General features: G+C 46.7%; 1 long non-coding RNA gene across 1 annotated transcript; it reads left to right on the forward strand.

Annotated features, from left to right (window-relative positions):
* On the forward strand, positions 1–26,134 carry LOC141573995 (uncharacterized). Its single transcript, XR_012500486.1, has 3 exons — positions 1–801; positions 16,014–16,114; positions 25,563–26,134. It is a non-coding gene; the product is annotated as an uncharacterized LOC141573995 (long non-coding RNA).
* The last annotated feature ends 419 nt before the right edge of the window (positions 26,135–26,553 follow it).

The following is a 26,553-nucleotide window of genomic DNA, read 5'->3' on the forward strand; positions in this document are numbered from 1 at the left end:
TGGCCCTTATTTTCGCCTCCGGCCACTCAGGCCCTGAAGCCAGAGGAAAGGGTGGCAAAGGAGACCCCGCCATTGTGAAGTCAGGTCTTCGCCAAGGCGCACCTGCCCCCTGCCCTCTGTGCGCCCTTCTTCCATTTGGACCTCACTTGGCCCTGGAATTGCACCTGGGCCGGCGCGCAGGGCTCCCACCTGCCCCCGCACAGCTGAGCATCCTTTACGGGCCTGACGCGCGCCGCCTCGCGCGCCCTCCGCGCAGGGGCTGCTGGGAAGACGCCCGGGCCGGGCCGGCGCTCAGCACGGCGGGGATCGGCGTGGACCGGCGGGGATAGCGGACTTGCCAGCCTGGCTCCTCCCCCTGCACTTGGCCCCTCACTGGCCCCCCGTTTTCCTCCTCTGAAGGCGGGGAGGGAAGCGGCCCCGGCGGAGCCACAGCAGGCGCTCCGTTCTTACAGCAGGAGGCGGCGGGCCTCCGTCCACGAGGGGCCTGGGCGAGCATGGAGCTGCCGCCCTCGGCCCCCGGAGCAGGAGCGGACACAGGACGCAACCCCCCTGCCCTCCCTTCTCGCCAGCCCTCCGGGAGCCATCTTAAGAAGGTTCTGAGTGCAGGGCAAGGGCCCTCCACGCCTCCCTCACCTGTAAAGGGCGCTTTTGTGTGTGAGAGAGTTTTCAACGAGAAAACCAATGCGCCTCAGGTTGGGAGGGCCTGGCAAGCGGGGTCCTGCCAGCCTCTGGGCCCCGAGGAAGGCACCGTTTCCTCCTGTGGACAGAAGACAAGGCAGCCCCATTTCCTCTCCAGCTCTGGTAAGGAAACGGCTGTAAATAAACAGCCCACAGGGCAGTTATAGCAGAGGGGGTGGGCCTGAGGAGATGGCCAGCTGGGGAGAACTTCCCTCGAGAAGTTTGCAAGGATGAAGGGTATTAAATGATGCAGAAGATGAGATGTATCATTTCAGGCAGAAGGAACTATATGTGCAAAGGCCCTGGGGTGGGAGAGGTCAGGACAAGCTAGAGGAGCAGAAAGGAAGCCAGAGGGGCTGGAAAGGAGGGAGGGCCTGGGGACCAGGGTGCGGTGAGATGGCCCAGAACACGCACAGCCTTGCGGGCCACAGGTGGGAGTTGAGTATTTCTTCTAAGAGCAACAGGAGCCATGGAGGAGTTTTGAGCAAACAAAAGACAGGTTGAATTCACACCTTCAGGAGGGCCTTCTGGCTGCAGTTCACCAGTGCCTGTCCCTCCCCACCCCCGAGGGGGACCCCCTTCCACACTCGGTTGAGTTGCTGAGAGAAATCAAGTTCCAGTGAAGGCCACACTTCTCAGCAGGGCCAGTGAGAGCAGGCGTCCTGGGGGCTGCAACCCCCAGGCATCTGGCCCTGAAAGCTGAGCTCCACCTCTGCAGTGGAGGGCACCTCGTCTCTGTCCCCGGCAGGGCACGGGTCAGACAGGCTTTGTGGCCCCGTCTGCACGTGCGCTGCCGTTCCCCCGTCACATGACCTTGCCCCGGTGACCTAACCGGCTATGCTTAGCCCCACGTGCCTAAGAAGGAGCACACAGGTCCAACAATGTCCACCTCGCCGGAGGTCCTGAGGGCCACCACGGTGTCCCTGGTCACAAAGAACCCGTGGATGGCGAGTATAAACTCTTAGCAAATTTAAAAGACAGCTATCTGAAGATACTGGAGAGTGACCAGTGATAAGAAATCACCCCAGCCTTGAAAGAAGGGAACCCCATAGGGAGCTATGTTCCCATGACGATGTCCCTGAGGACGACCCCCACCCCCCACCCCAGGCCTCAGCCTGGCGGGGCTGGAATTCCAGCCCAAAGAGAGAACGGGCTCAGGGCGGCCCCAGCAGATGGCAGTCATGGTGATGGGGGTGGGGACAGGGGGTCCAGGCCAGGAAGAAGCAAAAAGCCCATATTTAACATCGCCAGCCCTGACAGAATGAAGGCACCTTTCCCCCGCTGCCTTAAACAAGTAGAAAACCAGGCACGTATACAGAAAGCAACAGGTTTCGGACACTAGGAAACACGAGTCATCCCAGGGAAGAAGGAAGCCAGCGTGCTGAGGCCTCCTGCTGCCCCAGCAGACAGCCCAGAGAGGCTTCCAGGCTGCAGCACAGCGAGGAGGAAACCAAGAAGAGCCTAGGGGCTCCCTGAGGTGAAGGGACAGAGCTGAGGGCCCAGGAAGGCCCTGGTGGCTGGAGTTGCAGGGCCTAGACCTGGAAAGCAGAGAGATGCCCCAACGGAGGGAAATCTGGAGCCAGGAGAGGGTTCCCTGAGCCCGCAGCTGAGTCCTTCTGGGCGGGGCCCCGTGCTGGCGAGCAGCATGTACACGGTGCTCACGCCAATCTGGACGGGCCACAGGGGCTTGGAAAGCTCATCAGCGCTGAGACCTTAGACACCACCTCTCAGACCCACACTGACCTCTGAATGGGACGCGTGTGGCATTTGGAACCAGCACCACCAGAGCTTGGAAGGCTGGATGGACAGAGGAGCCACTGCCCATGGGAGAGGGGACTTGCAGCAGCAGCAGCAAAGGACAACAGTGCAGGGGCAGCGGAGGACACAACGCCAGGGGGAGGGCCCCACGCTCCTGGGCGCTTTCCCCAGAACCCAGTCTTGCCGCAACACAGACAAACAAAGTGTCTAGGATACAAATGCCGCGTCACTCCCGACACCGAGGACCAGGAACATGTGCCCCAGTCTCCAGGGGAAAGGCCATCAGAAGACGACAACCCTGAGATGCCCCAGAGGCTGGAATTACCAGGCGAAGACTCAGAAGCAGCCATTCTAACGATCCTTCGTAAGGTAAAGCCAGGCTGTCTTGAAATGAATGGGAAAACAGAAGTTTTGGCAAAGGAAGGCAAACTAGAACAAAGAACGCTAAACGTGATGTGGTGCCCTGGACTGAATTTCAGAACAACCACAAAAAAAGGACATTTCGTGTAAAAACTGGTGGAATCCAAATAGGTCTGGAGTTCAGCTGATAGTGATGGAGCAACGGTGGTGGCTCACCTTTGACAAACACGCCACGGTTCATGGTCGTGGAAGACGTTAACATCAAGGAAAACTGGGTGAGGGGCATTTGGTAATGTTCTATATTATCTTTGCAGCCTTCTGTAAATGTAAAATTTTATCAAAGAAAAAGTTTAAAAGTTTTAGAACTGAGATGCAAAGTCTAGGATACAAAAATTTCCCTGCCTAGACTAAGAGCAGAACAAAGATGACAGGGGAAACAGTCCGTGACCTTGAAAACAGATCAATGGAAATAATCTAATCTGAAGAACTCAGAGAAAACAAAAGATTGCAGAGAATGACGCCCTCTGGGATTTGTCAGTCAATATTGAAAGCCTAACACTTGGCACTGAAATTCCTAAAAGGGAAGAGACTGGGGCAGAAAAAAAATGTTTACCTCATGGAGATAGGACTGACATAAAAAACCTCCAGATACTTAATGCATTAAATGATAGATTTATACTCTGTAGCTTACAATAATTAACATTTAAGTTACAAATGATAGATGATTGTGTTTGGAACTAAGGATGTGGCCCGAGACACCATTATCACTGTCGATGTCATAACGGTATCCATCACCTCCAAAATTTCCTCCTACCCCTTTGTTTTCTTTTTTTTTCTCCCCTCTTTTTGTGGTAAGAGCACTTAATGTAAGATCCACCCTCTTGGCAATTTTTTTAAAGCTTACAATTTAAAGTGTACTCTTATAAAGCATACAACACAGCATTGTCAGTCGTGGGCCCTGTGTTTTACTGCAGAACTCCGGAACCTATTTATTTCAAATGACTCAAACCTTTGCAGTTTCCACCAGAATCCAAACACATTTTTTTCGTTTGAAAGAATAATGGCTAAACCAAATATGTCAAAAGACATAAATTTTATAGGTTCAAGAGGCTGCAGGAACTCCAAACAGGATAAACCCAAAGAAAACCACACCCAGACACAGAATCAAATGACGGAAGGCCAAAGATAAAGAAAAATATTGAAAGCAGACAGAGAAAAATGATGCCTTCCACAGAGGGGAACAGGGACTGAGGCTGCTTTATCAGAGACAATGGTGGTCAAAAGACAGAAACAAAAACAACATCTTTAAAAATATGCAACAAAAGAACTGTCAACTCAGAATTCTAAATCTTGCAAAGATTTTTTTTTAAGGAATGAAGGCAAAATAGAGATGTAGTCAGAAGAAGGAAAAAATGGAAATCATTCATCATCTGCTGACCTGCCCTAAAAGAAATGTGAAAGAACTCCTCCAGACAAAAGGGAAAGGACACCAGAATAAAACTTGGAACATCAGGCTTGAAGGAAGAACAACAGAAGAGATAAATCTCCGGGCAGCTAGAATGGACTGTCTTCTCTTGAGTACTTTAAAATATGTGTAACTCTAAAAATCAAAGATGATAACATTGTCGGGGAGATTCAATGTAAGTAGATGTAATATGTGTCATAGAGATGGTAAAGATAATTACACGATTATAAGTTTCTATATTTTACATAGTGGTAAAATGTGAACACTAAATAGATGGTGAAAAGTGTATGTATGTGTATATATATATATAATCCCTAAAAAAAAACAACTAAAAAGTAACACAAAGAGATATAGCCAAAATCCAACAGACAAAATAAATGGAATACTAAAAAAATTCAAATAATTCAAAAGAAGGCAAAGGGGACAGAAAAAAAAATGAGGAAGAAAAATAATAAAATGGTAGTCCTAAATTCAACTATAGCAATAATTGCATTAAATCTGAATGAATGGCAATTAAAAACAGGTATTATCACATTAGACTCGGTAAACAGACCAAAAAAAGGAGCCCAGTTAGTTGCTGTCTCTTAAGAAATGCATCTTCAATTTAACTGTATAGGGACTGGCAAACCGGCTCACAGGACAAATCCAGTACATAACTGTGTTAAAGAACTATTTTTACAATTTTTAAAGGTTGTCAAGAAGAGGAGGAGAAGGAAGAGGAAGTAGAGACTGTATGTGGCCCAAAAGCCTAAAATATTTACTTACTGGCCCTTTGCAGAATGAGTTTGCTGACCCCTCATGCTGATGGATTAAAAGTAAAAGGATGGGGAAAAAAATACAAAGTTAGCAGTAATCAAAATAAAGCAGAAATGGCTGTATTAATATCATACCAGGGAGACGTCTATACAAAGAAAACTACTGGGTAAAAACAGGGCCATCACATAATGACAGAAGAATTTACCAAGAAGATACAACAATTCCAAACATGGGTGCCCCCAAAGACAGTACCAAGCTACACGAGAAAAAACTGATTGAACAGAAAAAAGAAATAGACAAATCCACAATTAAATTTGGAGACTTCATCACTACTTTCTCAGTGATCAGCAGAATAAGTAGACAGAAAATCAGCGCGGCTAGGGGAGCCCAGAACATCACCACTGACTCGGCCTAGCTGACGTTTATGGATCACTCCAGCCAACGGCAACAGGACACTTATTCTTTACAAGTGCAGGTGGAACGTTTGCCAAAATAAATTGTTCAGAGCCATTAAAAAATTAATAACCTTAAAGGAATTAAAGTTATACAGTGTATATTTTCTTTTTTTTTTTTTTTAGGAGTTGTAAAGTGTGTATTTTCTGACCATAATCAATAACAGAAAGATATCTGGGAAATCCACAGATATTTGGGAATTAAACAACCCATCTCTAAATAACCTATGGATCAAAGAGAAAGCATCAAATAATATAAGATTCCACTTTAGAAAAAGAGCCAATTAAACCCAAAGAAAGCAGAAGGGAAGAAATAATAAAGAGCAGAATTTAGGATAATTGAAATAGAAAGGTAGAGAAAAATAAGGAAAACCAAAAGTTAGTTCTTTGAAAAGATCAATGCACTCAGTAACTCTCTAGGCAGACTGATAAGAATAAAAGGAGAGAAGATACAGACTATGAATATCAGATGTGAAACATTGGATATCATTACAGATGCTACAGATATTAAAAGGATGATAAGGTGATCTCACCATACTGTAAATTCAACAATTTAGACGAAATGGAAAAATTAATTGAAAGAAACATAAAACCAAAACTCACTCGAGCAGAAAGAGATCACCTAAGTATGATTAAATCTACTAACACAATTGAATTATTAGTTTAAAATCTTCTAACAAAAAAAGCTCTGGCACGGATTACTTCAAAGGCAAGCTCTACCAAACATTTAATGAGGTAATAGCATACTAATACCCAAGCTCTTCCAGAAAATAGAGGAGGTAAGAACACTTCCAAACTCATTTTATAAGGCCAGCATTATCTTGATATCAAAACCAGAGACATTAGAAGAAAAGAAAATTAAAGATCAATATACCTCATGAGTATAGACACAAAAATCTTCCACAAAACATTAGTAAATTAAATCCAGCAGTATATAAAAATGTAATGTATCATTACCAAATGCAGTTTATCCTGGAAATACAAGACTGGTTGGACATTAGAAAATAAATAAATCCCATTCACCATATTGACAGACTAAAGAAGAAAAGTCATATGATCATTTAAATAGATGAGAAAAAAGTACTTGACAAAATTTAACATATGTTTCTGATAAAAATTCTCAGCCAACAATAAACAGGAGGATGCTTTCTCAACCTGGTAAAGGACAGCTACAAAAAACCTACAGTTAACATCACACTTAATGGTGAAAGACCAAAAGTTTTCCTTTTAAGGTCAGGAACAAGGCAAGGATATCTACTCACCACTTCTATTCATCATCATACTGGGAATTCCTGACACATGTAATAAAGCAAGAAAAAGAAATTAAAAGCACTGGCAAGGAGAAAATAAAACTATTCACAGATGACATGATTGCCCACATAGAAAAAGATTTAAATCCATTGGAATCTACAAAGAAGTTTCTAGAATATAGAATTAGTAAGGTAATAGGATACAAGGCCAACATATAAAAATCAGTAAGATTTCTACATATTAGCAATGAACATTTGAAATGCAGATTTTAAAAATTAGTGCCTCACCCATGTTCACAGCAACATTATTCACAGTAGCCAAAGGTGAAAGAAATTCAAGTGTCCATCAGTAGATGAATAGATAAACAACATCATGTTCAATGGTAAAAGACTGCAAGATTTTCCTCTGAGATCAGGAAGAAGGCAAGGATGCCCAATTTTGCCATTTCTATTCAACATAGTACTCTTAAGTTCTAGCCAGAGTAGTTGGGCAAGAAAAAGAAATAAAAGGCATCCAAACTGGAAAGGAAGAAGTAACATAATCTCTGTTCTTAAATGATATCATCTTAAAAGTAAAAAACTTGTAAAGATTCCACAAAACAATTGTTAGAACGAATAAAAAATAAATTCAGCAAAGTAGCAGGATACAGAGTCAACACACACAAGTCAGTTGCATTTCTATACATTAACAATGAACAATCCAAAAAGGAAATTTAAAAAACAGTTTCATGTACGATAGCATCAAAAAGAGTAAAATACTTGGGAATTAAACAAGGAGAGGAACTATGCAACGAAAGCTACAAAATACTGACGTAAGGACTTGAAGAAGACCTGAGTAAATGGACACACATCCCATGCTCATGGGTTAAAAGACTGAATATTGTTAAGATGTCAGTACTGCCTTAGGTAAACTACAGATTCAATGGAGTCACTATCAAAACCCCAATGACATTTTTTTTTGCAGAAATAGAAAAACCTATTCTAAAATTCATATGGAATCTTATGGGACCCCCAAATTGCCAAAATAGTCTTGAAAAGGGAGAAAAAGCCAGAAGATTCACACTTTCCGATTTCAACACTTACTACAAAACCACAGTAGCGAAACAATGTAGTACTGGCATATAGACCAATGGAACAGAAAAGAAAGCCTAGAAATAAACTCTTGCGAAAATGGTCAAGTGATTTTTAACAAGAGCGTCAAGACTATTCGAGGGGGAAAGGATAGTCTTTCAACAAATGATGCTGGGAAAACTGGATATCCACATGCAAAAGAATGAAGTGGAATCCTTACCTAACACCATATACACAAATGAACTCAAAATGCATCAAAGGCCTAAAATAAGACCTAAAATTATAAAATTCTTAGAGGAAAACATTGGGCAAAAGCTTCATGATATTAAATATGGCAATGATTTTTTGGATATGACACCAAAGACACACACAACAAAAGAAAAAATAGATTAAATGGATTCCATGAAAATTTTTTAAATGTGTGCATCAGAAGATACTATCCACAGAATAAAAAGGCAACCCAGAGAATGGGAGAAGATATTTGCAAATTGTATAAGTGATAAAGAATTCATATCCAGAATATAGAGAGAACTAAAACGCAACAGCAGCAGCAACAAAAAATAAACAACTCAATTCAAAAAGGGGCAAAGAACTTGAACAGACGTTTCTCCAAAGAAGATATATATACAAACGGCAAATATGCACATGAATAGATGCTCAACATCACTAATTATATGGAAAATGCAATCAAAACTACAATGAAATACCACCTAATACCTATTAGGGTGGCTACTATCAAAAAACCAGGAAGTAATACTGTGGGTGTGAGTGTGGCAGACAGCGGGTCTCTTGTGCCCTGCTGGAGGGGATGTGAGATGGTGTAGTCTTTGTGGCACACGGTGTGGTGGTTACTGAGAAAATTAAAAACAGAGTCACCAGATGAGCCAGCAGTCCCACTCTGGGTGCACACACAGAAGAACTGAAGACCACCCCAGAGGTATTTGTATAGCCACGTTCAGAGCAGCACTGTTCACAAAATGTGGAAGCAACCCAAGTGTCCAGCAAGGGATGAACAGGTACAACATACACTGGAATGTTACTCAGCTTTGAAAGGAAGGAAATTCTGACAGCTGCTACAAAGACATACTGTCTGATTCCCCTTACATATGAGGTTTTCAGAACAGTCAGAATCAGAGAGACAGAAAGCAGAATGTTGACTGCTAGGTCTCGGGGAGAGGGAAGAATGGGGAGCTAATATTTAATGGGGACAGAGTTTCAGTTTTACAAGATGAAAGAGTTCTGGGGATGGGTGGTGGTGATGGTACTATATTACAAACGTATTTAATACCACTGACAATGCTTAAAATGATCAGATGGTAAATTTTGTGTGTGTGCGTATTTTACCACAATAAAAAAAATGGGGGAAAAATAAATGCATACTATAATCCCTGATACAAACATTAAAAACAAAGTGTAAAGATGCATATTTGAAAGAAAACAAGGAATTAAAATGTAATATTAAAAATACGAAACATTTTCTGTTAACCGAAGAGAAAGCAAGTAACAGAGAAGCAGCAAAAAGAGAGAGACATTAAAAGCAAATATAGTCGGCCTAAACTGGACCTTATCAATCACTATGTTAAAATACAAACAGCCTAAACACTCCAATTAAAAGGTAATATTGTCCAATGAGATTTAAAAATGCAGGATCTTAGCGGGGAGGGTATAGCTCAGTGGTAGAGCAAATGCTTAGTGCTCCTGGGTTCAATTCCCAGGACCTCCATTAAAAAACAAAGAAAGAAATCTAATAATCCACCCCCTCAAAAAAATGCAAGATCCTACTACATATAGTTTATATGAAATAATTCAAACATAAAAACACGGGTTAAACATGAAAGGATGGAAAAAATGTGCTATGCAAACAGTAAACACAAGTTGATATGGTTATATGAATATCCCACAAAGTAGACTACACAAAAATATTACCAGAGATAAAAAGGAACATTTCACAATCTATCAGGAAAACATGACAACCATAAACATATATGCGTCTTAATACCCAAATTTCAAAAGGCGTGACGCAAAAACGCGACCGAATCAAAGGAGTAGAAAATTCCACAATCATAAATGGAGTTTAGTGCTTCCTCTCTGAAACTGATAGTACAGCTAATCCCCCCAAATTAATAAACATGTAAAGGAGTCTAAGAAAATTATCAACCACCTTTCCTTATTGATGTTTATAGAACACCATACCCAGCAACTACAGAGTATACATTCTCTTGTGTAAACATGGGATCTGCATCAAGATAGACTGTATGCTGAGTCATAAAGTGTCTCAATAAATTTCAAAAGATTGAAAACTTACAGAGGGTTGTTTTCCTTTCTGTGAACCCCATGGAATTAAAAATCAAAAAAGGCATATAGGGAAGCTCCCAAATATTTGTAAATGAAGCAACACGTGTTGAAATGACACACAAAGATGAAATCACAAAGAAAAATGTTAAACACTTCAAACGGAATGATAATGAAAATTCAACAAATCAAAACTTGTCAGATGCAGTTGAAGCAGTGCTTAGAGGGATGTTTACAGATTTTAATTTGTCCTGGAAAAGAGAGAAATGTTTAAAAATCGATGATATAATTTACCATTTAAGAAGCTAGAAAAAGAAAAACAAATTAAGAGAATAAAGGAAATAATGAAGATAAAAACAAAAACCAGTGAAACATAGAAGAAGCAACAGTAAGACAGCAATCCCTGAGTACCATACTCCATGCCCCACGTGTTATGATGTCTTTACATTGTGAGTCATGGGAATACAAATTATTCATGGCCCATTTTGAGCTCCAGGAATCATTCTTCCTGTTGCTTTCCAGTGGTTTTTTTTTCCTACCGCCTTGATCGTTTCCTTGCACACATGTAACGATCAACATTCAGCTACAGACTCAAGAGGAGCTGTCCACACTCATCCAATGTTTTCTCTGTCTTCAGCTCTCTTTCCTCCTCACTCTGACTTACAAATTCTCACCACCATGGCGTTCTAGACCCCAAACTCTGCTCAACTCATGCAGACCACTGGACTCTGTTGGCAGCCCCACTCCTGCGTCTATGGCCTGGAAACTCTTTCCAACCACAAAAGAAGAGGAGAAATGAAATGAAAAACAACTGGTACATACAGAAACATGCGACGAGATCATTCAAACTCAACCATGTCAATTATTACATTAAATGCAAACAGTCTAGACACACCAGTTAGAGGGAAGAGATTGTAACATTGCATATAAAAATAATAACCAACTCTGCTGTCTATAAGAAGCCCACTTCAAAGCTTATAAGAATGAAAGGGTGGAAAAAGATACACAACTAACACCAAAAGCAAGCCAGAGGTGCTAAATTAAATAAGACAAAGGAGATTTAAGAGCAAGGACTATTAGAAGGATAAGGAGGACCATTTCATAATGATAAAGGGGCCAATTCATCAAGAGGAGGTAACTATACTAAACATTTATACACCAAGTAATAGAGCTTCAAAACACATGAAGCAAAAAGTGACAGATTTCAAACAGAAATAGAGAAAACCAGAGTTAATTACAGTTTTCAACATCCTTCTCTCAATAACTGATAAAACATGTAGATGGAAAGTCAATAAAGATATAAAAGACAACAGTACTGTCAAAAACAAGGGCAGATTACACACTCTTACCAAGGACACGTGAAACATTCATCAAGTTAGATCATATTATGGGCTGTGAAACAGCTCCCAAGGAATTTTATGACTGAAGTTATACAAATAATAATTCTCTGACCACAATGGAATTAAATTAGAAATCAGTATCAGAATATCTGGAAAATCACAAATATTTGAAACTAAAGAGCACCCTTTTAAATAATCCATGGATTAAAGAAGAAATCACAACAGAAATGATAAAATATTTGAACTGAATAAAAATTAAAACATGACTGAAAATTTGTGGGATGTAGCTGATGCCTAGAGGGACATTTCAAGCGTTAAATGCTCATATATTAGAAAAGTAGGAAAAAACTCAAATAACCTAAACCTTAAAAAAAAAAAAAAAGGCAAACCCAAAGCACAAGAGAAAACTGAAAAACAATATAGTAAAGGCAATGAAAGTAAAAGTTTATTTCTTGAGAATGTCAATAGAGTTGATCAGCTTCTGGTCAGATTGATTAGGGGGAGAAGAAGACACACATTACCAGTATCAGAGTCAGAGCTCATCACTAAAGATCTTATAGATACTGAATGAATATTAAGTGAATGTTAGGAACGTTGTGTCAATACATTCAACTGAGATAAAATGGACCAGTTTCTCCAAAGATGGGATACAAAACCTCACTCAGGATGAAATACAGAACCCGAATAGCTCTCCAACTATTAAAGAAAATGAATTTGAAATTTAAAACCTTCTCACCAAGACAACGCCAGGCCACAGGACAATACCTATGCTGGTGAATTCTATCAAACATTTAAGGAAGAAATAATACCAATTCCATGTAAAATTCCAGAAAACAGAAGAGGAGAGTACATTTCCAAACCCATTTGATGAAGCCAGCATTACTCTGAGTCCAAAACTAGATACACACGTTACAAGGACAGAAAGCTATAGAACAGGGTCCCTCATAAACTAGATGTAAAATTCCTCAACAAAATGCCTGCCAATTGAATCCAATTTTATACATATGTATATATGCAATACCACATGATGAAGTAGGGTTTATCCTGGGAACTCGGGATGGTTTATTGTTAGAAAATAAATCAGTGTAATTCATATCTACAGACCACAGAAGAAAAGCATACAATCATCTCAACAGGTGCAGGAGAGGCCTTTGACAAAATTCAGCATCCATTCACAAGAAAAACTCTCAGCAAACTAGGACTGGAAGGGATATTAACCCATTAATAAACAAGCTGCAAAAAATCTGTAGCTAACATCATGATTTAAGGGAAAGGATGGGATGCTTTCTTTTTAAGATTAAGAACAAGGCAAGGAGGTCCAATCTCACCACTCTCACCCAACATAGTCCTGGAAGTTCAAGCTACTTAAATAAGGCAAGAAAAAGAAATCAAAGGCATTCAAATAGGAAAGAACGAAAACTGTCTTTGGCACACGACATCATCTTCTAAGTATAAAATCTGAAGGCATTGTCAAATAAAACAGCCCTCCTAGTAGTAATGAGCTTAGCAAAGTTGCAAAACATAAGATCAACATGCAAAAATCAACCCCATTTGTATATGCCAGCAAGGAACACATGGGAGCCAAAATTTAAAACACAATCCTGGACCACAGTCTGGTTTCCAGTTTGGCGTATAAGAAGCCAGAAGTTGCCACTCTTGTCCTAAAAACAGGTACGAAGATGAACAAACTTAAAAACCGACAGGCCTTCTGAGATCCGTCAGAGACGTAAGTAAGGTCACAGGGCAAACTCCAGCCCCCCAGATTGGAGTCACCAACAGGCAAATACAGAGAATCACAACTTACCGGAGCTGAAACCTGCAAGCACAAACCTCGTGAGAGCATGTCAAGGCAGGGAAAGCTGAGCTGCAACTGACAAATTGTGGGAGGCGCAGTGTGGACAAGTCCTAGAGATAAAAACTCCAAGGGGCCTCGGTCATCGGGGGTCCCCACTATTTTGTGAATTTTACCTTCTGTAGGTAGACCGAGTCCTGACAGTAAACACTGGAAAAAAATCCTCTTGTACTCCTGGTAGGGGTCAGGGAGAAGGAACTGTTCTGAAATAAGAAAGAGCATTCTGTTCTTATCAAGATGTGCCAGAGGAACTAGTTAACCAGAGCCTCACCTGCTGGGCTTTTATCAGTGCCTAACTGACCTGGGGGAAGGGAAGAAACCAATGCTAGCCCACGGTGCCATCCCGGTCCGCCTAAGTAGTCGGGGAAAATGAGAAGCATGAGTGGAGTTCACCAAATGCACCATCCGTGAAAAGAAAGAGCTGACAGGCTGTATTTTATTAAAATTAAAAATTTCTGCTCTGTGAAAGATACTGTCAAGAGAATAAAAAGACAAGCCTCAGGCTGAGAGAAAATATATGCAAAAGGGCTGTTTGATAAAAGACTGTTCTCCAAAGTGTATAAGGAACTCTTAAAACTCATATAGGAAAATAAATAAACTTCCAGAAAATTCAAACTAATCTATAGTTACAGAGAGCAAATTGATGCTTGTGTGGAGATGGGGTGGAGGCGGAGAAGACTTACGTGAGGCATGAGTGCAATTTTGTGGGTGGCGGAAATGTTCATTAGCTTCATTGTGGTTTTGAGTCCACAGATCTCAGCAGCATGCATCAGATTGTATACTTTAAATGTGTGCACTTTATTATATGTCAATTATACCTCAATAACTCTCTTAAAATCCCTAGCAGAACTGATGGAGAAAAAAGGGGGAAAACTCACAGATTACCAGTATCAGAAATGAAAGAGTAGATCCTATAGACATCAAAAAATAAGGAAGCATTCTGGAGAGACTGTATGCCAATAAACTTAAATATATATATGAGGTGGACAAATTCCTTGAAAAACCACACCTTGCCAAAACTGATACAACTTGAAATAGATTCTCTGAATGGTCCAATATATATTCATAAAATTGAATTTGTTATTGACTTCTTTCCACAAAAAATTCCAGGCCCAGAGTGCTTTACAGGGGAGTAAGCACTATCGAACACACAAAGAAGAAATAATACAAACACAACCATGTTCCAAAAACTGAGAAGAAAATATTTCCCAAATCATCTTAGGAAGTCAGCATAATCCTGGTATTGAAACCTGACAGAGAGACATTATAAGAAAAGGACAGACTAATGTTCCTCAATGCAGTTCCAAATGCAAAAATCCCTAATAGAATACTAACAAATTGAATCCAGTGATACATAAAATGGTAGCACATCTTAATTAAGTAGAGTTTTTCCAAGGGGTGCAGAAATGGCATAACATTTAAAAATCAACCAATATAACTGACCATGCTGATAAAATCAGTGGGTAAAACCAAATGATCACTTCAAAAGATACAGAAAAGATATCTGACAAAATTCACTGCCCATTTGTGACTGAAACTGCCAGCAAACTTGAATGAGATAAGAACCTTTTCAATCTGATAAGGGATGTATATGAAAGTCCTAGTTAACATCATGTTTGTTGCTGAAACATTGAAGGCTTTTCTGCTGAGACTGAACCCTAGGGAAGAATGTCTTCTCTCACCATTCCTCTTCACTATTGTACTGAAATTCCTAGCAAGTGCAATAAGACAAGAAAAAGAAAAGTTGTATAGACTGGAAAGAAAGAACAAGCCTCCCCATACTTATAAGATGCCATGATTACTTACACAAAAATTTTTAAATAATATACCTCTAACGAAACACAACAAAACAAACCATAAAGCAAAAAGACAATGAGCAAAATTCTAGTCATATAATATCAAAATATTGAGGGGACCACTAACTTATTGTTTGTCTCTCAGAAAGTCCATTTTAAAAATAGGTTCTTTCTGACCATATAATTAGAAATAAAAGAAATGGTATTCATTTTATTCTGGCATTCTGTCTCACAAAATAAAGCAAAACACAGTGACTAATTTTGAAAACAACAAGCAAACCTAATCTATATTGTTAGAAGTCAGGGTGGTGGCTTCTCTTGGGAGGAGAGTAACAACTGAGGGGAACAGGAGGTGAGCTTATGAGGGGTGATGAGATTCTGTTTCTTCCCCTCTCTTTTTCTTTTTTTCTTTTTTTTTTTTTTTTTTTTTTTTTTGGTAGTGAAGGAAAGTACAGCATTTATTGTAAGGGAGCTAGACTAAGAGTCTGGACAGCTAACTCTCAAAAAACCCAAACTCCCCAGTGAATTGTAGGGAAGCATTTTTTCTTACCCTCTTTAAAAATGCATTGTTAAAAGTTTTTACTGAAGTATACCATTCATACTTAGAAATATACAAATAATGTGTATAATTCAATAATTTGTAAAGTTACTATAAAGTATTGGCTGAATTCTCTGTGTTGTACAATACATCCTTGTAGCTTATTGCAGACCTAACAGTTTTTATGAGATTCTGTTTCTTGATCTGAGGTGCTGGTTACACACGTATGTTCAGTTATTGAACTTGGTACTTATTTCAAATGTGTATATGCATCCACTTTTCTCAGTGTTTCTCGGTTTTGCACTTCTACAAAGTTGAAAACAAAGCCAAATGAATCCTAAAAATTTAAGCACAGTGAAAGATTGGCAAACAGTGGATAAACTCAAAATTCAAATTGTTTTTTAGAAAGAGAGAAGAGAAGGAAAGAGGAGAGAAAAGGAGAGAAAGAGAAAGCAAGGATGGACAGACAGACACAGTTCCTGACACCCATGCGGTCCTCATTCACGGTTGGTCATTATGATTGATTCCTAATGTTTACCTGTGAGATCCCACAAACAGCTGAGGAGTTCAGGTGGGACTGTGGGTTTGGATGGTGCTGAATTATGTCTGAATGGTCCAGGAGATGGCGATGTACACGGAGTGGGTGGACCACTGCTGCTCGGTTGGTGGGGCTGATGCCCACAGCAGACTGGCGTGACTTTTGATCTTGGCGAGAACGATATCCTCTGGTAGGAACTGTGCGGCGGACTGGGGGCAAAGTGAGAAAAGGGAACCTGTCTCAGGACCCGGCGCACCTCTTTCTCCGTCCTTTGGGCTCATCTTTGTGCTTTTGTTGCATGGTCTCGTCTCCTCTTTCCTGTGCCAGCTCCGTCCCGTTTTAATAATTGGAGCGTGATGCAGTGTGGATACCTGGTCAGGATGCAAGAGAAGGAAGCGCACAGGGGGGAGCTGGCTGCCTGGGGAGACACTCGGGGTGGAGGGTGTCTTGCTGGGTCAGCCGGTCATAGTCTGCATCTGTGAAGGGGACCAGGTTCTACTGCTGAGCACTCGTGGAGAACAGAATCTGCAAGAAAGGAGGACAGTGGGGGTGGGTGGGCTTCAGAAAGCTGGCTGTGCTGGCAGTGGAAGCAGGGGGCAAAGAATCGCTGAGCTGTGCTCAAAGAGCTTCCTTCTCTCCAGGGTGATGGGCGTCAGAGCTAAGCACGCAGCTGCAGTGAGCTAAGGTGCCAAGGGGCCAGACTTGAGGGAGAGACTCAGACCTCTTCTCTTTTGAAATTGGCAGGAGGAGGTGATGGGAAGGGTACATGTGAGGGAAAAGAACTGCAAGAACAATGGCTCAGAGGCTGATCTGAGCCCTGAATCCACGTCTAGGACCTCAGCTCAGAGAACAAGGTTTTGGTACAGAAAGCAGGTGCCGCCCCCCACCCCAAATCCAGGCATCTCCCTCCTCCACTCCAGCCACCTTATAACCATCAATGGCGATCTTAACAGACACATCCAGGCACCAGTTGGTCACACCGCCCACTGTCTTCAACAGGGACCTGAAAACCAGGGGGAGCCACATGAGGAAGAGCAAGGCAAACATGGTGATGCCTCCAGCCCTGTACTTCACCGCTGCCTTCTGATGTCTGGGAGGCTGCGAGTATTTCTGCAGAAGGGTGGCAGGTCAGGGCGAGGAAGACGCAGACTTGAGGGAAGGCAGGTTGGCCTTAAAAGTTGGGGGCAGGTGGTCAGTTTGGGGGATGTCTGGTGGTCCAAAGCACTGGGGTCAGAGGGAGTTGGGTCCAAGTGCCAACCCCATGTCTTCCTAGCTGTGTGACCTTGGGCACACAGCCTCTCTGAGCTGCCTGCCCCTCTGTAAGGGGAATAAAGGTGGTACCTGCTTCATCAGGCGGTTGTGAGCATCCCCCAGGTGATGGAGGGGAGAGTTTAGCACCACGTCTGCCATTTTCTTGAGGACTCACTACAAACACCTGACCTCTGAGTGAACCAGGATCAGAGCTACACCTCCAGGTGAGCACTTGGAACACTGCGCCAGGGGAACAGGGTTGAGACCAAGAAAGCTGTCTCCTCCAAGCCTCCTGCTGCACAGCCACCTTCTGGGACTCCTGCCAGCACTTCGTGATGTAGATGTTGGCATAAAGGTCTTCCAGGCATATCCAGCTGGACAGGCTGAGGGCAGTGTCAGCCCACAGATACCCAGTCTATGACAGCCCTCAGCTCTAAGAGGAAAGGTACAAAGCGGAACCTGGGAGCAGACAGGACCACCAGGAGGCTCACGGGCATTGGTGCAACCGGTGGTCCAGCCCATCCATCCAACCTGTTCATGCTGCAGCCCATCCATGCCCTTCCTCCCACCACATCCATCCATCCAGTGCCATCTATCATCCCATCCACTCCATCTATTCTCCATCCTTTTAGCAAATGATCTTACTCTCTGCCAGACACCATGCTAAGTGTCTAGGATATGTGGGTGACGAAGAAAGACAAAACGTTCTAGTTGGAAGACACTGACTGTAAATAGGTAAACATCTGTAGATCATGGTAAGTGCCACAAAGGAAATAAGCAAGAGAAAGGCAGAGATGCTTCAGGCCGGGTAGCTGGGGAGGGTCTCTGTGTCTGGACCTGAGGCAGCTTTGTGGAAGGGGCTGGGGGTGGGATGGGGATTCCCAGGATAGCAGGCCCCCAGGTGGAGGAGATGAGAGAGTTGGACACCTTCCCGGAACAGAGTGGCTGCAGGGATGTGGGGTGAGGTGGGAGATGTGGGCAAAGTCAGACCATGGGGACCTGTGTGCCACGGCACTGCGTGGCTTTTACCAAGTGAAGAACATCGTTCACGCGCTCCCCCCCACCTCCCAAAGCATTCCGGAGCCCCTGCTTTGGAGCTGACACTCCCATCCCCAAGGAGGGCCTCTGCCCCTGGCCCTGCATTTGGCCTCATGTGTAGAAAGCGTCTGTGGAGCAGAGGGAAAGGGAATTCCACGAGGGACAAGTTTGGATGATGGTGAGGAGAGAGGGAGGGAAGACATATAGACAGAGCTGGTTCCTTCTTGCCTTGGTTCAGCCTGCCCCAGGGTCCCAGGACCCCCTTGGGATGTGGCCCCATCAGAGAGACCCAGTTCCTCCAGACACGGGCCCAGAATGTGTCCTGCATGGACCCCGCAAGCCCCTGGCGGGCCCCAGCCATGTGCACCTGAAGGTGGTTCTCCACGCAGCCTTTGAACAAGATGAGGTTGATGAGGTTGAAGTTTTTGGTCAGGACATTGCCAAGGATCCGGCGTGAGTAGCCGTGCCAGACCTAGTGGGCGGACAGGCCAAAACAGATGCATTTCACCAGGTACCAGATCTGAGCCACGTAGTTAAGATTGAACCTCCTGCAAACGCCCAGAAAAGGAGATCTTTCTGGCCACACCTGGGCCTCTGCATCCCCACCCAGGAGTAAGAGAGGGGCCTCCGTGCTCAGCTGCCTTGGACCCGCCGGCACCCACCCAGCTCACCTGGCTCATCAAAGCCAAGAGGAAAACTGGGGCTATTACTCCAAGAACAACTGTTAGTCGGGGAAGAAAGGAAGAGAAAAATACGACTCCTCCTTCACAAATGATTTGATTTTGCAGGTGGCCTTAGGGGACACCTGGGCTCCCTTTGCTGTCCTCAGTTTTGATTCTCCCCTCATCCCGTCTTGACAAAGGAGCCGCAGCTGCCGCTTTCAAGCCCCGGCCCCCCTCGGGCTGGCGGCTGCTGGACTGCCGATTTCTGATTAGGATAATCCTTAAATCTTCCTCGCTGGGCCAGCGCAGACCATCTAATCAGAGGGGCCTCAGGAAGCTCTTGACACACTTCTTGGCAGAGCAGGAGGAAGGAGCGTCCAGCAGCGTCTCTGCACATAGCTCTTCTGGAGAGAAGTTTAGGGTGAGGCCCAGGCTCTGGAGGGATGTTTGATGTCGCTGCGGCTCAAAACCTGGCCTTGGTGCCGCGGGCTTGGGGTGGCGGGTCAGGGCCACCTTGCTCCCCCACCGTGTCAGCTGGGCCCTGTCATGTCCTAGTCTCCCCTCAGGCCTGGCGTTGCCTTTTTCGTAGGGAGGGAGCCAAAGAACAGCTGGGCAGAGCCAGAGGAGCCCGCGGGCGGGTGGGGGTGGGTTTCGAGTCCCGGTCAATATTCCCAGGGCTTATTCACAAAGCTGCACAGGGCCCCGCGGGTGCAGCGGGGCTCAGCCTCCTGTTTCTCACTCCTTCCCACAGCAGAATGCCTCCTGGACAGGTGGGTCTTGGCCTTTTCCCCTTTTAGGGGTGGGGAGGGGGGCAGGGGACAGGGCTGCCGGCCAGGCAAAGATACCTGTTGGTGACGCCCGACAGAACGAAGAAGAGCCAGAAGTGGGTGCCAAGGACAAGGCTGAGCTGGAAGACAACTTTCCCCAGCAGCGTTTTCCGCAGACAGAGGGCCCAGTCCACCGTCGTGGCGCCAAGCTGGGCGAGCGCCACGGCCAGGAGGGCGTCGGGCGGTGTCCCTTCTGAGAGCACCTCGCCCAGGTCAGCGGCCGGGTGTCTCTCCCAGAGCCAGACAGCCGGCTTAGGAGGAGGGCCGCACGTGTGACCGAGAGCCCCTCCCTGTCCTGTCCCCGCCACTCACAGACACCTCAGAGGCTCCAGGAGACGTCTCCCTTTCTAGCCCGGATTTCAGGGGCCCCTCTGCCTCTCAGCGGGGTCCTGGCCTCTAAGTCCTCTGCCCTAGAGGCCTCGTGGTGCCTACCTCCCTGCACCTGGGACCCTTGCTCGGCCCCTGAAAACCACTGGAGCCCACTGCTCACCTCTGTCTCCTGACTTGCCCTTCAAGGCCTGTTCTGATGCCTCCAGATGCCAGAAAGCCCTCCTGACCGTCCCTTCCGATCCTCAAGCAGAGCAGGTGTCCAGTAAGGGTCCCAGGACCCCAGCTGGCCTCACGGAGACCAGATGCCCTCTTGCTCAGACTGTGGTTTGCTGCTCCCAGACACGTGTGGTGTTTCCTCGACACAAAGGGTCAAATGCTCAGTTCCTCGAGGGCTGGCCACCCTTCACGATTCCATGAGCCCCAAAACACAAAGCAAGACTTGCCCCCCAAAGTCTGAAGCCAGAGGGGATCTGTCTGCCCCTACCATCACCGCCCCTCCTCCCCTCGGACCACAAGCACAGCCAGAGCAGAGGGGACTAGGGGGCCGTCTGGTTCCCCACCCCCCAGCCCTGCTCTGGTTGGTAAGTGGCCCTGGTGCCTGGAGTGCGGGCCCTGCCTCAACGAGTTCTCCAGGGGGCTGGGAGCCCCAGGCAGTGACGCCCACAGCACCGGCTCCCGGGGGACCTGGGCCCCCACTGCAGCCCCAGCCCCATTTGTATCCGGCTTTCACTCTAATTAGTAGGAGCTTTTCAAAGAAGCAATAAAGCAGCGACACAGCTACTTGGACAGGGCAGCAAAGGTAAGAGCCATTTCAGTAATGGAGCTGGTGGAATTGCTCTTCTAAAAAGAGGGAGACGGACCACTCTCTGCTATTAAGAAAGCCAAGGGTGAATCTACGTTGTCATCTGCCTGGTTATTAAGGATAAGTGATGGCCGCCCCACCCCCAACTCCGGAGGGAAACTGCAGCTCCATGAACCCAGACTCCCGGGCAGAGGCTCCCAGGAAACCACAGTGCTGAGCTCGGCATCCCGGAGAGTGGCGCGGGCCCGGGGCTCGCTGGCTTCCCCCAAAGGCCCAGGAGCCAAAGAGGACAGCGGCAAAGCTGAGCGCCTCCACCAGGAAGGTGAGGGCAGACACGTCGCACGCCGGGCTGGTGGGGGCTGGGTGCAGGGGGAGAAGCAGCGGCAGGTGGAGCAGCAGGTCTGGAAGGTCCTGTGGGAAAGAGGACGGCGCGTGGGCTGGCCTCCTGGGTGACTGCATGTCAGCACCAGCTGGAAGGTTCTGGGAGGATGTAGTCGCTGACCAGCATTGAGCCTGAGGCTAGCACACTGGTTCATTTCCCCAAAACCTGTATTTGCAGAGGGCACCGGAAAAGCTGCTCAACGGGCGGACCAAGCCCCAAGTGAGCACCATGCTACTTTCTCTCAGCACCTTCAGCTCCAACCCCTCGAGGGCTGGTTGCTCGTGGTTGAACCTCATAACTAACCCAACCACAGGCTCTTGAGGGTCTCAGCCAAAGGCAAGCCAGATGCAGACTGGAGGAGAACTTGGCATGGGGGACCCTCTCCCTGCAAGTCCTCCCCAAGCAACACAAGGCAAGTTAATCTTTCTGAGCTTCAGGCCCCTAACCTGCTGAATGGGGATGGTGAGCCCCGGCCTGACCACACCGGGGCGTGCTGGTGAGAGTGAAACATTGGAGCAGGTATGAAACAGCTCTGAGAGCGGGAGGGTACCATGTCTGTATTTGATTAGGTGTGATGCACGAGGAATCCTACAGACGAGCAGGAGGATGGCAGGCAGGTGGCTGCGGGTGGATGGGTTGGGTGGATGGGTGGGAAGAAGGAAGGAAGAGTGGTTGGATCCAGAGACAACAGATGGATGAAGGAAGAGAAGCATGGAAAGATGGATAAATGCAAAGATGGTTAAGTGGATGGATGACTGGACAGACAGAAGGAGAGACCAGAGTATGAACTGACAAATGCCAGGATAAAGCAAGGATGGACACACGCTCTCCTACAGTCTTGCAGACAGACCGGCGAGAGGGGAAGGTCACAGCAGATGCAAGTCCGGGATCTGAGGCCCAGGAAGACGCGGGCCCCAGTCTCCACCCAGGGGCACCTAGCTCCACAATAACCATGGGGCCCTGTTTTTCATACCAGCTCTAACTGCATCCGAGCGCTTGGTGCGTAAGGGGGAACGACCCCCGTCCCCCTGGCGTCCTCTACACTCAGCTGTCCCGTGGCCCCCGAAGGAGCGTCCTTCGTCACCTTGACACCCCGCTTTCTGGAGTCCCCGAGCAGTGTGTCCAGAGAGCTTCTGCGGAGTTGCTTTTGTCTGAACAGGAGCTTCCTGGGGAGGCTCCACCTCCTCCTGGATCCTAGGCCTTTGGGACCCCCTGGCAAGACACAATGACACAGGCTTTCCCCTTGATCTTTTCTTCCAGAAGCTGCATTGCCTGGCCCACCCTACCCGCCACCCCCAGGCTGGGAGGGAGGGACCCAACGCCACGGGCTCGGGCCAGGGTCTTGCTCTGACCCAGAGGGTCTGGAGGAGGTGGGGGGAGGACCAAGAGGGAGTAGGCACCGACCCCCTTTCTGAGGCAAAACTCACAAGGCCGTGGGGCCTCAGCCTGGGGAACTGGAGGTCCCTGGAGCTCAGCTGCCCCCTCCGCTCTGGCCACCCTGAGCCAATGATCAGTTAGGCCGAAGGGCAGCAAAGGCTTGGGCAGTTTCCCCAAAACTGTTGATCTGGGGCCCCCTCCAGAGGCACACAGAGGACCCAGGGCTGGGATGGGATCAGGGCCTGGGGTGTTTGCAGGATCACCCCACACTCCTGGTCTTGAAATTGTCCACTCCAGTCCTGGCGACTGGCATTTGGATTCCAGCCACCTGAGAGTGGGGAGTCCGGTGGTGCCCACAGCAGCATCCCTGCCCTCAGAGTGGTGCCTGCGCCCGGGAGCCAGCAGGGGTGCCTGGGGAGAGTGAGGCCGAGAGAGCAGGAGGGAGGAGGACCTAGCAAAGGGGCTACTTATCCAGGCAGCTTCAGAAAAAGAGGACACGGCCTCTGTGAAACAGACCGGCCTCTGAGTCCCATCCAGCTTCCTGCCCCGCCAGGCCTTTGCGGGAGGAAGTGGCCCAAGAGAGAGGCAAAGGAACCCCAATGAGGCCCTGGCAGGAAGAGGGAAGGAGGTTTCCAGGGAGGGCGGGACAGGTGTGGAGGAGCAGCCTGTGGCGGGGGCAGGGTGGGAAGAGCCCGGGAAGGGAGCGAGGGGCTCCTGGGTCCACGGGGAGGTGGGGCCTTCCGGGCGCCCACCTCCAGGGTGCAGGATTCACCCCTGGGAGCTGAGAGGAGCTCAGCCTTGGCCCAGACTCCTGTGCGAGTTTCCCGGGGACAGGAAAGTCTCAAACCAAATGATTTAAAACTTCACTGGAAAGAAAACACACTCCAACAGGGAACAGAGCAGCAATCCAACGAGAGGCTGAGCCTGGCATCCGAAATTTAATAGTCAGGCTCTGCTGTCGTGATGGCGAGGGCCGGGGGGGCTCCGTTTCCTCGTCTGGAGCGTGGGGACAGGTCGTCTGGCCTTGGCCAATCCACCTCTCACTTTAATTACTAGCCAGTGAGGACACGCGCGGGAGATGGGCTGCCACACCTTCAGGGTGGAGCGGTGGGAGAGCAGAGCCAGCAGCGGCAGCAGGTCACGCAGCACAGTGCCTTTCTGCTTCTCAACCCCAGTTACGTTTGGCAGAGAAAATGGCTTTTCCCTGTTGACGCCAGCATAGCGTTTTGTGGTCCAGGGAAAGAATCCAAGCTGCGAAAAATATTTGACTATGACAGTGGCCTAAATAAGGGCGGGAGAAAGAGGCAAGGTCATTGCCATTGGCCTGAAAATGCACATGCACACGCACACACGTACATGAATGCGCACACGCGTGCACACACGCATGCACGCACACACATACATGTGCATACCTCTAAAACAAGTGAGTGTTGAGAAAAGCTCTTCATAGTATGCTGACAGGCTTCACGAATGCAAGGCATTGTTCTGGTCATCAGCAGAGGCTAAAGATTAAAAGGAAATAAAAACCCGGAAACCACCGTGAATGCATAGGCCGGCCCCACGTGACACTGCTGAAGGCTGGTCAGCCTTATAAAATTTCTTTGAGCTATTACTCCTTTTCTAATTTCTCCTGACATTTGTTGCCTGCTAAATCAATTTGATGTATGGCAGGCAGATTAAGATGGCTCTCTCAGCCTGCCCCCCTCACAGGCGAGGGGTGGAGACGTGATTTCAAGAGATGGTCCTTTTATGCTGAAAATACTTAAAAATGGCTTTGCTTCCCTTGGCAAGCAGAAGAGATCACCCCAAGTTCCCGCCCTTTTGCCACTGCTGTGCTACAAAGCGGTTGGCGTGTCACGCAGAGTTTCTTTAATGCTTCTATTTCAGAAACTTCTAAAAGTCAGTTCTTCAGCCAGGTAAACAGCCTCATGCCTCAAGGGGGCCCTGCCAGGGGCTGAGTGGGGACGCTTCTGTGGGAGCAGGAGGGGATGGAGGGGTGCCTGCGGTCCCCGGGAACTGGCATCGGAAGCTGTTCCCTGCAGAGTAGCTGGAGCTTGAAAGACCTGGGGCAGGAACAGGTTCAGTAGGAGGTAAAAGTGATTCCGAGGCAGTAGCGGCGTCAGGGGATGAAGCCCCAGTGGATTGGGAAGAGGTCACGTGCGTGTGAAGGAGTGTGGTACTTCCCTGCGATGGAGCAAGTGCGCAGGAACGTGGAGGCAGGAGGTGAGGACCAGTCAACGGCCTGAGGCACGTCGCCCCAGACCCGCATCGACCCGCATCCCCTCTCTCTACAGTCTGAGTCAAGGCTTGCCTTTCTTTCTTTCTTTTTTAATTGAAGTACAGTCAGTTACAATGTGTCCATTTCTAGTGTATAAGACAGCACAATGTCCCAGTCATGCATACACATACATACATTAGTTTTCGTATTCTTTTGCCTTGCCTTTTAAATATCCTACCCGGAGGCCCCAGTGGAACTGTGCAGATTATCCAGACCAAGCCCTTCAAGTGAGAGACGGTATTAACTAAAGTCAAAATTGTAGGAAGACGTTTAGGGAAATTAAATTTTATTGGACTCAGTTACAAGCAGTAAATCGAACTAGATCCGTTTCGTTTGTAATTAGGAGGATCTACTTATAAACAAAAAATGTAGCACAGCCTTTTAAAAGCCTGTTCCTTCCAGCAGGCTGAAATATTCTTGACAATGGTGTTTGTTGGCTTTTAAAACCAAACCTTTCTTCCTGGCTCAGAAATGCTCAAGGAGCCTGACTGGATGGAGCTGAGGCCGGCTGCTGCTCCCCGAGGGGCCATTTTCACCGATTCTGAAGGAGGGAACCCAGAGCCAGAGGACTGCCTGCCCCCCATCCCCGTCCAGGACTCTTGGGGGCAGGGAAGCCACAGTTCATTCCAACAGGCTTATAAAAATGATGTGATGGGAGAAACAACCTAATGACTGGTACTTAATTTTTGTGCTAATTAATTTCACGGACAGGCTGTCTTCAAGTTTACAAATGTTCCATCTGAGTCAGGAGGTGTAGCAGAGAAAAAGAGCTGGTGGTAACTTATGTCCAGGATGCCAAAAAACAAAATTAAATGGAAATAACAGAAGCCTGTGTTGCTGGAGCCCACTGGGATAAAGCCACAGGAGGTTCCTGTGCACCTACTATGTGCAAGGTGCCGCGGGAGCACCATTAATCACTTCATCTGACTCTTAAACACTAACGGGCTCTTGGGAAAGGGTGAATGCTGAGGGAAAGCATTCTGGGTTCCGTTCTCCGGCTGACCCCCTCGCCGACCTTGTCCTGTCACTTGCTTGACACTAGCGCTGGATGTGTTGCCCTGAGGTCGCATCAAAAGTGTGCAGGGTGGTTGGGGTGATGGTGGGTGGGTTCGCTGCAGCTGGATCCGTGAGGGGGTTTCCCTTGGCACCTACCTCCTAATAGATCACTGTCATTCAAAATCACCCGGAGGGCCTAGAAACGGAGAACACGGCCCACAAGAAAGACAAGCAGAGAACCATGGAGAGGATGGAAGCTGAGAATACGTAATTGAGGACAATCACAAAACAGCCCAGTGGCTCAGACTTGGACTCGGCCACCTGTACCGAGCAGGCATCAGCTTCACCAGGGGTGGCAGGCTCCAGTAAAACCTGTCTGAGTGTCCTGGAGGGAGGGAAAAACCCTGCTGTGAGTCCAGGAAAGACAGCCCTGGCCCTGGACAGGGCCCTGGATGGGGCGGGCT

Source organism: Camelus bactrianus, chromosome 19 (assembly GCF_048773025.1).
Source record: "Camelus bactrianus isolate YW-2024 breed Bactrian camel chromosome 19, ASM4877302v1, whole genome shotgun sequence".
NCBI classification, from domain to species: Eukaryota; Metazoa; Chordata; class Mammalia; order Artiodactyla; family Camelidae; genus Camelus; species Camelus bactrianus.